Source organism: Pelobates fuscus, chromosome 4 (assembly GCF_036172605.1).
Source record: "Pelobates fuscus isolate aPelFus1 chromosome 4, aPelFus1.pri, whole genome shotgun sequence".
Lineage (NCBI taxonomy): Eukaryota > Metazoa > Chordata > Amphibia > Anura > Pelobatidae > Pelobates > Pelobates fuscus.
In genome coordinates this window covers 190,127,330-190,141,837 of record NC_086320.1, presented here as the reverse complement: position 1 = coordinate 190,141,837, position 14,508 = coordinate 190,127,330, and positions in this window count along the sequence as shown.

Genomic DNA, 14,508 nt, shown 5'->3' with positions numbered 1-14,508 from the left:
TAAATTCTTAATTTATTGCTATATTTCTGTTTCATGGATAATTGTTATTTATCATTATACCCCAGTTTTGTTTTTCTGTATGTTTCATTTTTCAATATGTTCCATTTTTCAATTGAACATTGTATTATAAAAAAATTTATGACTGTTCAATAAAAAATATTTGAAAAGTTTATAATGCTAGTTTGCATGGATAATATTCAGTCTTAACCCTCCTGCTGCATCTCCGAAATTAAGTTGGATCGAATACATTTTTTTCTGTGGACGAAATGAGACGGTCGAATTGAATTTTTCCGATGTGCACAAGTAAATTATTTAAAGATTTGTGTAACCTGTATTGTTTGTAAAATATCATGAGACTCAATATTGGCAGCTCTTAAGAGTGGAAATGTTGATTAATGGCTTTTCGTGTATTTTAAGGTCTTAGTTATTGATTTTACACTTGCAAGCCAAGTGTCTAAATGTACATGTTTCTTACAAAGCAAGCCATTTTCCTGTCTGATACATCTGTAATGAGTTAGCTTATCATACACTTAACTTCAGTAAGCTAACTGGTAGTGAATTAATATTTTGTGATTTTATATAATTTGATAATGCATGCAAATAATCTGTTCATTGATATAAGACTGTATAAAAAAACAACTAAATTTGCGGAAAGAAAAACAATCCTACACTGTGGCAGAGGAAAATATTTGCATTTAAAACAGGCATTGAATTTTTTTTTTTTTTAATGATCAGTAATGGAGAGAAATAATCCCATCTTGAAGACAGGCATAAATTATTTTTAATTGTCTGTAGGTTGTGCATGATAGGTCACATGCATGTGGCATAATTTAAATCTTATTTTACTGGTAGGAAGGTTAGAAATAGGCAAATTATTTTTTCATACTTTTCCTAAGGAAAAAAAAATAATTTTTAAATGAATTTAATATTTTCCTAGGATACAAATATCTATAAAAAAAAAAGAATTACTGTATTATTGCACACAATAAAAGATGCAGAAACGTAGGTTTTTTTGGACACTACCTGCTCCAAATCTTTTTGGAATTGTCACAAAACTCTCCTAGAATAGCAAGGATTCTGAAAATGACCTCAATTTAATATTTTTGGCTAATATTTTCAAACGAATTAATGTTTTTGGATAAACTTTTTTTTTCCAAAATATCATAAAATATATTATATATAAAACATAGCAGCAAATAAAAATATATCAAAATAGTAAATACATTTTCAAAACATAAAATAATTTCTAAAATCTAACTGTTTCACATTTGAGTTTAATAATGTTTGCTAATTCTGAAAGTGTTCATTAGAAGCTGACAAAATTTATCTATTAAGGGTCACTACTTAGCAGAAAATCAGTATGAATGAGCAATCAGATGAATTCAACTGGTCAACTAAGTACAGAATAAGAAAAAATCCTGACAAAGAAGATATATATATATATATATATATATATATATATATATATATATATATATATATATATATATACAAAATAATTCCTGCACTCACGCTATTGCATCCCTTAGTGACCGGGTGCCAGCCATACGTAGCTAGTGTATCCAGAAAATTCTAGTAGATGGCTGCACTCACGGTTTTGTATAAAAGTCCAATGTTTATTGAAGAATCATAAAAAGATTTGCAATCAACATTTCAGTCCTTCTAAGAGGACTTTCTTCAGGATCATGTATATTTATATATAAATATTGTATTACAAATAACTTCCAAAACATCAACCTCCTATATGAATAAAAAAAATTAAAAAATCATATGCCTTTTAATAAATCAAGAGCATACCTTGTCTTCATGATATTGTAATGATTGCTGGCTTTTTTTTTTTTTTTCAGAGGTCAGTTGTGGAAATCAAAAGTATGAAAGAAGTACATACATACATCATCATTTTCTCTGAACTATATTTTGCTGAGTTTTGTTCTAGTCAACCACAGTGCATCTCTCAACAGAAATTACTAGGCATACTAAGAAAGAACCCACAAATGATTCTAGAAAAACAAACAAACAGCAAATATTACAATATCATTAGGACACGATATGCTCTTTATCTATAAAGAAGCATATGATTTTATTATTTAATTTTTTATTCATATAGGGTGATGTTTCGACGGTTATTTGTATTACATTATTTTTTGTGCTGCTTTTGTGAAAAAGTGGTTGTGAAACTGTAAAGGTAGGAAATGAGTGATATATTTTTTTTATTTTTTTTGACACACTTTGTTTAATGTCTCACCATTTTTTGTAAATATCTGTTTATTTCAACAAGAGGTATGAGTGATATTTTTGCTTGGTGCTTAAGACTAGTTTGCGGGGATGTGGAGTCAGTATGTGAATCTTGTGTAGTTGTTTTGGGGCTGATATTTATTTTTGATGCACAGTAGTAATGTAATTTTTGGTGCTGCCATCATGCTATTTATGTATTTCCAGTACAGAGCTACATGTTGGTAAGGGGCTGTTCTCATGTTCTTTCTGTGTTTCCACTATAGATTTACTATGTTGGGAGGGTACTGCCATCGTGTTGGCCAATATTTGCCATCAACAGCAGTCAAACAGAAATGTTGAATCCAACTGATCCTGCTGAATGATTCTAGGCCTAGAAATGATGTGTGGATTTTGGATGACAGAGAGGTAAATATAAGGGTGCTTTTATTTGGGGGTGATGCATGAAATAAATATTATTTACGTTATATAATTTAATACATGCAAATCAAATCTTAAAAGATGTAGATGGATTTTTTTTCTTACTATTCAGACTTGAAAACATTCACTCAGAAAACAAAGACAACATGCAGTGTCATTGTAATGCTGAAACTTTGTCTACAATAGAGTCTTTAGAACACAAAAGTGGTGCTATCGATTTCTATTATGTAGACAAACTGTTTTTTTTTCTACAGAGAAATTTTGCAGGAAAGTGCTCTTTAAAATGAATAGTTCAAACACTATCTCGACAGATGATTGACGACCAGTCATAAACAAAAATAACTTAATTTTCTTTTATATAACTTGAAAACAGTTTTTTCAATTTTTTTTTCAAACAAAAACTATGAAAAGAGTGTTTTATTATTCATTCTATATATTTATTTTGTATACCAAATTCCAGACCTGCATTTACAGAGTAGAGTGGACTATTTTGAAAGATCACATTTTGGTTTCAGAATTGTCTAATCTTTTTTTCTTTTTGAAGGTATGAGAGATTAGTGGTAAACTGGTCAGTAATTTTACTATGAAAAGGAAGATGATTAGACTGCTTGCAATACTTTCCTTTTCAGTCACTCATATGAATTGCAATACAGGCTTCTATTTTCATTCTGGCAGATTCTGCAGGCACGAATCAAACAGACATGCAATTAACTTTCTCTCTTTGTTCTCAAGGTTGTTGTGATAGTAAAGACATAGAACAAAAATACATTTTAACTCTCTACATTCTCTTTACTTAACATCTAATTTAATTATATATTAGGAAGATATCTAAAATATTTCTACAGCAAAATAGGTTTCTATAAGCTTCTAATATTAAACCTGTACAATAAAAGCAGTCAAATACGGTTTTATTTTAGTATTGGTTAAAACTATGTTTTTATCTTCTATTGACTCTTCCACAGTACTTATATATTTAGTCTTCAACTCCACAAGAAAAAAATTGTAGTTGTTGACAATATTTTCTATTGTGTTTTAGATTAATATTCTGTTTTGGAGATGAGTCACTGTTGAAGGTAGAATGAATGCTTTCGTGTAAGGTGACATACCCTTCACATTGTTATTTCAAAAATAATTCTACTTCTGTTCATTCTCAAGTAGACAAAGGTCAGTAATACTGTCTGTTTGACATTTTTCATAGTAGCTAAGACAATAATGGATTGTTCTCGAAATAAAAATGAAAGGTATGCAATTGTTACAGTAACTGTAAAATGCAAATTTAGCAAGTGATAGTAATTTTCCATTTCGTATATATAGCACTGTTTGGAAACTGACTGTGTTAATGAGATTGATAATTAAAATCAATCCTTTGCATAGACTAGCACATTACTAAACCTGCTATTTAGGCACAATTAAATTTCAAACATAGGTCTATATATAAAAGCTAACATTTTGCCTGATTTAAAAAAAAAAAGTTGAGGTATCGTAAAAGCTGAATATATGAAAACAATTTCTGAAAAGGAGTAAAGAAGTCAGATTAAGCCATCTAAAACCAAGAATTACAGGACTCTAGATAATTATCTGTCAAGTACTACCCATGAAAATGTCAACTATGAAGGAACAGAAAATCAGCACCAAGTGTTTTAAGAAATAAAATGATTTAGGAAACACTTTTTTTTTAATTAAATGCCCCATCTCACAGGGGAAGAACAAACAATTTGCAACTCAATCCATAATCCTATTTACCCATACCCCTCGGTCCGGAAGTATGGAAGATGATATACTATGCACCAGTGGTTTAATTGAGGTCTGTGTGGCTACCACTGCATTTTTTCTGTGCTCACATTGCAGCCTTCAAGCTAAGAGAGACTCCTTGGGACCAACACTCATTTTATCTATTTCTGTGTCTTCTTGCTCAGCTTTTCATTGTATAGTTCTTCAGTTTCAGAAATCCAGAACGTAGGTACCTCTGATGTATTAGATAGGTCCAAGTTAATCACTTAAGGATAGCTGACTTGCTATTTTTAAATAGTAATTGTATTGCTTTTCTTACTATACTTGCCTTTCTTTAGACACTTGCAGTATATATATTTCCTATCTAATGCAATCTTACTAAACAGCTGATCTAAGGGATTTTTCCCAGATGGCTATTTCACACTGTATTAAACATATCAGCATCAGTCCTAAGCCACTTTGTGTATAGAGCCCTATATCTTTTACTGTTAATTAATTACTGCCATATAAAAATATTAGCGACATTGCACGTTATCACCATTTTAATTCCCATTTTTATAATGTATTCTCTTAAAAATCCACTCAAAAATATTAGCAAATAAAAAACAATATTTATTTTTTCTTGCTTTTTTTGTAAGGTTCCTTGGCTATCCATGCAATCACTGTGCTGATATTACCTATTATATGGCTGGGAGCTCTTATACAATCATGTTCCTCACATACATTTGCATGGGAGAATTACCAAGCATGTCTTACTGTATAATGCCATGAGTGGCTTTCATTAATGTTTTTCAAGTGAACTGAAAGCTGCTCACAGTTAATTTAGCTATATACGACTTAGCTTTGTACGACAGAAATACACAAATCCATTAAAAGCTACATTATTCTCCATAATGCTTAGTCTGAACTGAACTCTAATCTCATAATTCTGGCCCGACTGAAATTATTGGGAGTTATGCTCCCAGGCAGCAGCTGCCATTTGTGTTATGCACTATTTTAATTTAGCCCCCTTCTCATAATGATATTATCAGAGAGGTGATGAGGAGACAGAAAGAACGAGATTACATGCTCATGTGCAAGGCCCTATTTTCCTTATGTATCAGTTTGTATGTATTATTTGTCTATATTCTTTATAATTACCAAAGTTCTGTTTTCATAAACTACAAACCAATCTGGATGAGGTGTGTGATCAGAAAACTTCAAGAGTATAACAGCAGGATATACCAGCTCATATTCATCATACTACCCCTGAGAGGGTGACAAGCCTGATCTCACCTTTGTTTGTGAGTGTATCTACATTTATATTTATACATATCATTTGTTTCATACTATTTTACGCTATGATAGCTATCTGATCTTTACACAGATTATATCCACGGATATTCAACTTGATTTCAGGTTGTTTTAATTTAAAATATTCTACGTATTCTGGGTATTCTCCACTTTTTTGTATAGTTATATATTTCTTTAGGTGGTTGTGAAGTACACTTAGGATTGCTTCCAGTTATACGTTTTCCATATCCTTAGTGATTACACATCTTTTCTTGTTTGTACAATCTGGATGAGGGCCCTACTTACCTTTTTAATTAGTATGTGTATATTATACTGACTTTTACCACAGATGTACAGAGGTGAGAATTGTGTTAGCACTTATATAAATGCCTATAAATGCCTGTATTAATAATAATAAATAATAATAATTAATAAAAATAACTATTTCCTCCTAGCTCCTTTGCTGAGAATAGATTAATGAATGAAGGCAACTCCAAAAAAGCTGCTTCCTAGGAGTGTAACTCTTGAAATTTATAAAACGAAACAACCTCTAATCTTAACACTAATCCATAATCTAGAGCTAACACTAATCCTAAAACACAATGTAGTGAAAGATACCTTACAGTTAATTGTGTATTGAAAGATGATAGTGCTACCTTGGGGTTCTGGAGTCTTTCATAAACTACTTGACCATCTTGTTTTTTGCATGATTCATGTCAAACTGCAATGCTTTTCATTGAAATAGATTCTATATTGTTGTTATTTATGAGATTCGTAATATATCACACTGTGAGATTACAAAAACAATTTACGTTTTCTTTTTTCTTTTTTTTAATAAATTCAAAAGTATTACTCTTTATATAAAGCAGTTTATTACAATTATACACCAAAATAATTTTGTTACATGATTCATGTAGAACAGATGAAAATAGACTAATAAAATTCTCAAAGGGTACCTATCATAACAAACGCAACTTAATTTTGGAGCACACACAATCATGTATACTATTGTACATTCACCACTGAACGCCATTAATTGCTATGCATGAGATGCGTTTATCCAAAAGTGGGGATTATACCACTACACGATAATAAAACTGTAATTGGTCTGAAGCTCTATATCATGTGAATGGGCGTTCACACATTTCTTTGTTGTGTCTTCTCTACTTTTTGAATTATACTACACCATTGGTTCTTTTGTCTGCTCTTTTTCACATACACATAGATTAAACCTCAAGTCCTACGAGAAGCAAGAACATTTGACACAAAGTGAGAGATTTGTTCTGTGTCCCTCTGGGCTTTTTCATAATATTCTACCTATACTCATTACCTGTTTGCTATCAGATGCAACCTGTTATATTTCTATGTTAAGGAAAGACAATGCTTGCAAGGGTAAGCAGTGAGGAAAGGCATGCTCGGTTTAAGAGCAGCAGCAGCAGCAGCACAGAGAAAGGAGACAAATAGACAGAACAATTTCTTTCAGCAGCTTTGGACAGGAAATATGTGAATGGAGAGAGAGAATAGATGTGTTTTATGAGAAGTGTGCCTTACAGGAAGTGTAACACACACATGATGGCTTCTCTCAATAGGGGACAGCTGTTATAAATACATCAAAATATGTATTAAGGGAATATTACGGGAAGAAACACTTAAATGTATAATATGAGTTTAGCCAAATGGTTAGAAAGCTGCAAACTGCAAAGGGGACATTACATACAAAGACATAGTCATTTCATGTCATATTCCCACCTCTCTAGTACAGGGGTAGGCAACATTTGGCACTCCAGAGGTTGTGGGAAATTGTTGGAACATTTCTTAGTTATCTTTATACCTGGAGGGACCTGCCCTTCTCTGCCATGGACGTTTTGGTTCTGTCCAGCTGGAGATGTCCACCCAAGACTTAGATATGCAAAAACAGAAATAGACAAAACCAAAAAATGATGGAAAACTAATTCAACAACTATTGTATACAATGTTAATAGTTAACATTACTAGAGGAGTTATAGTCACATCATTTGATCTCTTTCTTATATGTCTAGTGTCAGATAAAAGAGAGTCTGCTTTCCAAATTGTTATGCATTTTCTTGTCTTCTTAATTAGAAAAAGACTTGACAGAATTTGAAACAAGTAGTGCTGTACTGACTCAGCAATAACTCGATCTTCTCGAAATTGTAATATTAACGAATAACTTTCGTTATATAATAACTTGTCTTTTACTGATAGAAGCACGTTGAATCCTAATGTTTTTATTAACATTTTACTGACAAAAGAAATGCACAATAAAGGTTTGACACATCCCATGTTTGAAAATTGAAATGCAGCGTAGTTCACTTATTTTTCATTTAAAATTTGTGACAGAAAAAAACACGCATTAAAGTAACTTGCCACAAATATTGTGTCTGGAAAAAAACAAAAAACTTTTATCTTATCACATTTAAACTCATTTCACCAGAGGAGACACTAACTACATTCTATATAAAATGCATTATTTTCATCATGAGTCAATCCTGCACTACAAAATCAGCTTGTGTTAACAGAACTCAGGGATTACAACATTTAAGTAACAAAGCTGAGATCCATCAAACTCAGAATCTAACAATACGAATCACATAGCTCAGCATTTATATCTTTTCATTCCTTATTTATGTGACATTTCACCAAAAGCTAAACCGATAAACATTTTGCTTGTCTAATATTTTATGCTCAAAGTATGACAAAAGAACATAAATAGGGTATTGCTATAGTTTATATACTTTGTTTTAACTGGGATCATCTATAGGTATTTAAACATCAGTTAATATATGCACAAACACACACACACACACACACACATATACATATATTTCCCAGTGATATACATATTTACAATTTTGCATGGGAGAATTACCATTTGCAAGGGGTTGTTATATATATCCCTGGGCAAAACACCTATTTCAAATTCTTATAGATTGAAAGTTAATTTGAGCATTGCCTTTTAAAAATACACTTTCAATTATTGTAAAGTGCTGCAAAATATGTTGGCACTATATAAATGTCAATACGAATTATATATCGTTTCATTAATGAGTCTTATGAGTAACAAGAGCTTATTGTTCACTAAACAGTCACTGTTACATTTTGGTAAACTGTATACAATGCACAGAGAAAGAAGCACAAAAACACACAAAAAAACTATTTGAGTTTTCTGCTGGATTATAGTACTATAAACCATGGACCCAATGATATAACCATGACCTCTCACCATACTGAGACTCCTTGCGCAGTGATTGGTTCCACAGAATGCTGTCAGTGCTTCTACAGCTAATCACCATTCCTCAATACATATGTATGATGCATTTGTTGAGAAGAGGGTATAAATGTGTGTTTGCACACTTACTGCCAGAGGCTCAAGGTGTGATCCATCTCTGACATATGCTGTTGGTAAGTTGAAGGAAGGATACTATACAATTATTCACTCTATTAAACCCACTACACAATCCTAGTCATTAATAGACTACTTGTTCAACATGAAATAATATAGGAAAGGAGCAAAAGAACAGTTACAGGATACTCTAACTCAGTATAGTACACCTCACTCCAACACACATGTGATTATGGAATGTGGGGTACATTTTTGTCTTCTTCTTTGTTATGAGTGAATGTCGTTTCTTTCCAAACCCCACCCTCCACCCATGGCGTAGAGAAGGACCAGCTTCCTCCCACAGTAGATACAGGACCACCCACATTTTTAGTTGTTTTTCTTATGTAGCTGTTTACCTGTTTAGGAATGAATCCAGTCAGCAGGCCTATAGCCCAGGTTGTTGTTTACATCAGAACATGAGGGTCACAAACTAGAACCTGAGCAGAACACCCAGCCTGGTTGTGTTTCATTAGCTGGATAAAGGTTTGAGCTTAAAGCATAACTAATTTGCTGTACTTGTAATGGCAAGTCACATATTTAGCATGTTTGCACCCAACGAATGCAGTTCATTCTAATCTATTTTCCCAAACATAACTGAAGGTGGAAGTCCCAGCGAGTGTCCGATTATACTTCTATGCACTCGACGACCAAACACCGCTGTCTGTGTTCGAAGCTAAAGATGGCCACCATCACGTATTCGCACACACGAATGACGGCCACCCAGCTAACCACTTAGAACGGTTAGTGAGGTAAATGAGGATAACAAGCAGCACACGACTGTTCTGGGTGGTCGGTCCATTTCACAGTTCATTCGGTATACGAACAGTATCAGTCTAATCTGTTTGGCAAGCCCCATATACCGAACCATACAAGTACCAAATGGTATGAACAGTGTCTGTAAGCAAGGTTTATCACAGGCGCCATAGTCCTGAGGCAAGAGGCTGGCAAGCAAGCCCCTCCAAGACCCAGTGGTGAGGTTCCTTTCACCACAAACTCCTCTTTCATGATGCTTTTGCAAATGTTAGCCAGTGAAGCATCTTTGTAGACTTGCTGTATCAAGTGCAAATCAAATACTTTTTTTTTTCACTTAGCACATTTTCAAACATATACAAATGCTAAACCTATGAGCATGCAATTTCCCTGAGGAGGCAAGTCGTACATTTTTTATATCACTGAATACATACAAAACACAGATACAATGTTGATGCACCCTAATCCCCCTATTGCCTGTCGTATCAAGCATTGCAGTTTATTTTTTAAGTATGTGTATAATGATTGTTTTTATGTTTATAAAATAATAATAATTCCAACTTTAAAAATTAACAGATGTAGATATTTTAAATGTTATATAGTAACATTAAGCGATTCAACCTCCAACATACAGAACAGAATAAAACCATCATTATGCCGCTATGCAACATCTGGAACTTAGTAAACCATGATAAATTTATATTTTCTATTAATTAACAAAATAAACTGTGCTTGCAATAATATTTTGTGAGTTGGAAATGTATAAATAGTAAGTCACATTTTAAATGGAAATCCAAATGAGATTGCCATTAATTAATTTACTATTGATAACCTGCTAGCTGTTGTAAACTCTAAAAGGTAACCAACATATGAAGATAAATTAACATACAGTCGTTTTTGAATATAATGGTGCTTTAAAAATTGTTATGCTATCCACAAGATGGCAGTGCATATCAACATATTCAGTAAAACAAGTGTATATTTTAGTTCTTTTTTTTTCTCAGATGACCAAATGTATTAAAATAATCAATACATAATAATGTGACAGTCTGACAACTATTATATTACACATACCTAGATATTATTGATGCTATACTTATACAGTATCTAATCATATATTAATAAAACACTGATAAAAGCACTAGTAAAACAATTGTTTCTGATATAAAATCATAATCTTAAATATAATAGCAAAGGGAAAGCTTAGATTTTCTCAAAATGTCAGCAATGCATACAGCACCAGTTAAGCAGTGACCCTCAGTATATTTGTTTTTATAATCAAGGACATAATGTATGATGCATGATTTTAATAAAAGCATTGTGAACAAGCCTCAACAGTACATAAAGTCATGGCCACCTGCTGAGCATAATAAATCATCTAACTAAATAATTAAAGGTACAGTATAGTCACTAAAACCACTACAGCTTAATGTATTGGCTCTGGTGTCTTTAGCCTGTCCCTGGAGTCTCAGCAATGTTAACACTGCCTTGTTAGAGAAAAGGCGGTAATTACATTGCTGGCTAGTAACATTTCTAAGTGCAGTCACTCAACCACTAGAGGTGGAGATACGGAACCTACGTTCAGTGTCTCCAGGCTGTGCATGGAGATGGTGAATGCTCCCCAGAGAGTTGCACTGATTAAAAAATTAATTATAGTATACACTGGATAAGTTCTCCAAAAGTGCATTAAGGTGATTTTCACTGGTAGGTATTTACATAAACATTTAGTAATGGTGAGATTCCCCAAAGATAAGCATCTGTAATTATCACAATATTTGAAAGGACACCATAGTCACCAGAGCAGCTATAGCCTGATGTAGTATTTACATTGCTGACTAGGAACACCTAGTCACTCAGAGGGCCCTTAGAGATGCAGCACCTACATTCAGCGTATCCATGCTGTGCATGGAGGCACTGAATATTCCCCATAGAGATGCATTGTCTCTCAATGCATCTCTATGAGGAGATGTTGATTTGTGCAGATATGGATTTTGATGCACATGTGCGAAAGCCTCCTTCTGCACTCATTTGGGAAGGCATTGGATTTACTGAGATCTTCCTCAAATTCATGATCTCAGCCACAGAGGTGGAGTAAGCATACCTTTTCAGCATGATTTAAGGGGTGAGGCAGGACCTAAACTCCTACACAGGCACTATAGTGTTAGGAATACATGTTTATATTCCTGACACTATAATGTTCCTTTGAATGTATAGTTTAAAAAAAAAAAAAAAAAAAAAAAAAACACCACCATATATTTTAGATATCTCTTAAAATGGCTCAACTTTAAATTATAGTGTTAAATTGCTTTAAATAACATGCCATATAATTCTGCTTGTGTCAGCACCTGTAATTAAGGGTACTACATCAAATATATATTCTGATTAATACATATTTCTCCTATCTACTTTGCTAATAACCATGCTTCTCCGTATATAGTTTGTCCATAGTGACTATGTTCACTTTTTCGGTTATTCCTTATAGGCTCTGAGGTAAGATTAGAAATTATGCTGGAAGGGTATTTACTGAAGGAAGCAGATTTAGAAGCAAAGAAAATATTACAACTAGACAGTTTGTAAATGTTTGCTAATTAAAAAAAGGCCATAACATGTTTTGCTAGTAATTCCATATTTTTAAAAATATTTTTAAATTTTATATTGCAAATATTCACTATTTAGTCTCACTAAAAATATTTAAATGGGTCTATTTGTTTATATTAAGATTAAGATTAACTTTAACCTGTAAAGTAAAATGCTGTTTACATATGGTCAGGAGTCATGGTAAGAAACATATATTCTCAAAACTAAGATTTTTTTTTTACAAGAAAAGTAAGGTTTAACAGCACTGTAAAAAATGTTTACATGTCATATTGGTCATTTTTTCTATCATTATTATTAGGTAATCAATATTGAGACCTTTGTTTATATAAAGTATGATACTAGTATTTTTGTAAGTAGAACACTTTAATGACAAACCATCAAATGCAGTTTACTGAGTAAACAGAGATTAAATAATGCTTACTGTCTTTCTAAAGTAACTATGTACATAGATGAATAAGCAAACAGAAACACTGGAAACCTCTTTTCCTGCATATAGCATCTCAACAGCCACTTAAATAAGCTATTGACAGTTAACCAACTTAAAGTGCGTCCATTTAGCTATGCGTATATATTGAACAGTGCATAAGATATAGACACTTGTGTACACTAATCATTGCATACATGTAACAACTGCTGGTGCAGCTAATTAAAGGAATTAAAACTGTGATTGCTATAGGTTCACTTCAAAATAAAATTTTAGGACATTTTGAGTCAATCACTCAAAATATGTTAACATCAACACTTATACTTTTGCGTATAGACTTGTGCTTCATTTTGAATAAAGGTCATAAATAATTGAACTATGAGTGCAACCAAAATTTCACTCTCCCTGATGAGGAATTTTGAGCTAAGGGTGGGAAAATGTAGGTCTGACCAATAATAAGACTCATAATAAGATCAACATCTGAAAGTTTGTCTCAATGATGCCACTGCAGTCTTAATTTACAGGAACACATTTTCAAAAGTTTTCTATATTAGTATTAAATGGATAATTTTTACAACTACAACCTATATTTGATAGAAGTGTCCTACTATATGCTTAACTTAAATATTGATTTTTCATTAAAAGTGAGTTTAAGATCTGTAACCAAGTATGTAACCTTTAGAATACCAGAAAGGTGTATGATTGATATCATCTAATATCCTCTACCCTTTGTCTTTATTTCATGGCTTAGTGATTCAGTTCAAGCAAATAGGGTAGATCCTATGTGATAATAATTCTTTCGTGCATTGCATTTTTTTACATTGTATTTTCCAGTATCATTATTACTGTATTAAAGTGAAAACTGGGATCTTGCAGTCATCTTTACAGGATGGCCACTCCTAGGGAGAGTAGCAGCAGTGCTGCACTTTCTCCATTTATAGACAATTTGTCTTGCCGTGAACTGATGAACAGGAAGGCTTTTGGAGATACTTTTATAACCCTTTCCAGCTTTATGCAAGTCAACAATTCTTAATCGTAGGTCTTCTGAGAGCTCTTTTGAGCGAGGCATCATTCACATCAGGCAATGCTTCTTGTGAAAAGCAAACCCAGAACTGGTGTTTGTTTTTTATAGGGCAGGGCAGCTGTAACCAACACCTCCAATCTCATCTCATTGATTGGACTCCAGTTGGCTGACATCTCACTCCAAATAGCTCTTGGAGATGTCATTAGTCTAGGGGTTCACATTCGTTTTCCACTTGCACTGTGAATGTTTACATGGTGTGTTCAATAAAAACATGGCAACATTTCATTCTTTGTGTGTTACTAGTTTAAGCAGACTGTGATTGTCTATTGTTGTGACTTAGATGATGATCAGATCACATTTTATGACCAATTTGTGTAGAAATCCATATCATTCCAAAGGATTCACATCATTTTTTCTTGCAACTGTAGGTCTGTAGCAAAATGTAGGGCACTAAACACGACATACTTGTGCATTAGGGAGGACAGGTTGGTAAGAGCAGCATTATGTAGAAATGTGTAAGCAAGTAGAAGAATTTTAAATTGAGCCATATATCTCATGGACAGCCAATGTAGGGACTGACAGGATAGCACCATGGGCAATCACCTTAGTCACATTGGATGTTAAATTGAAGTGGTTACACATAATCCTTTAATCGTA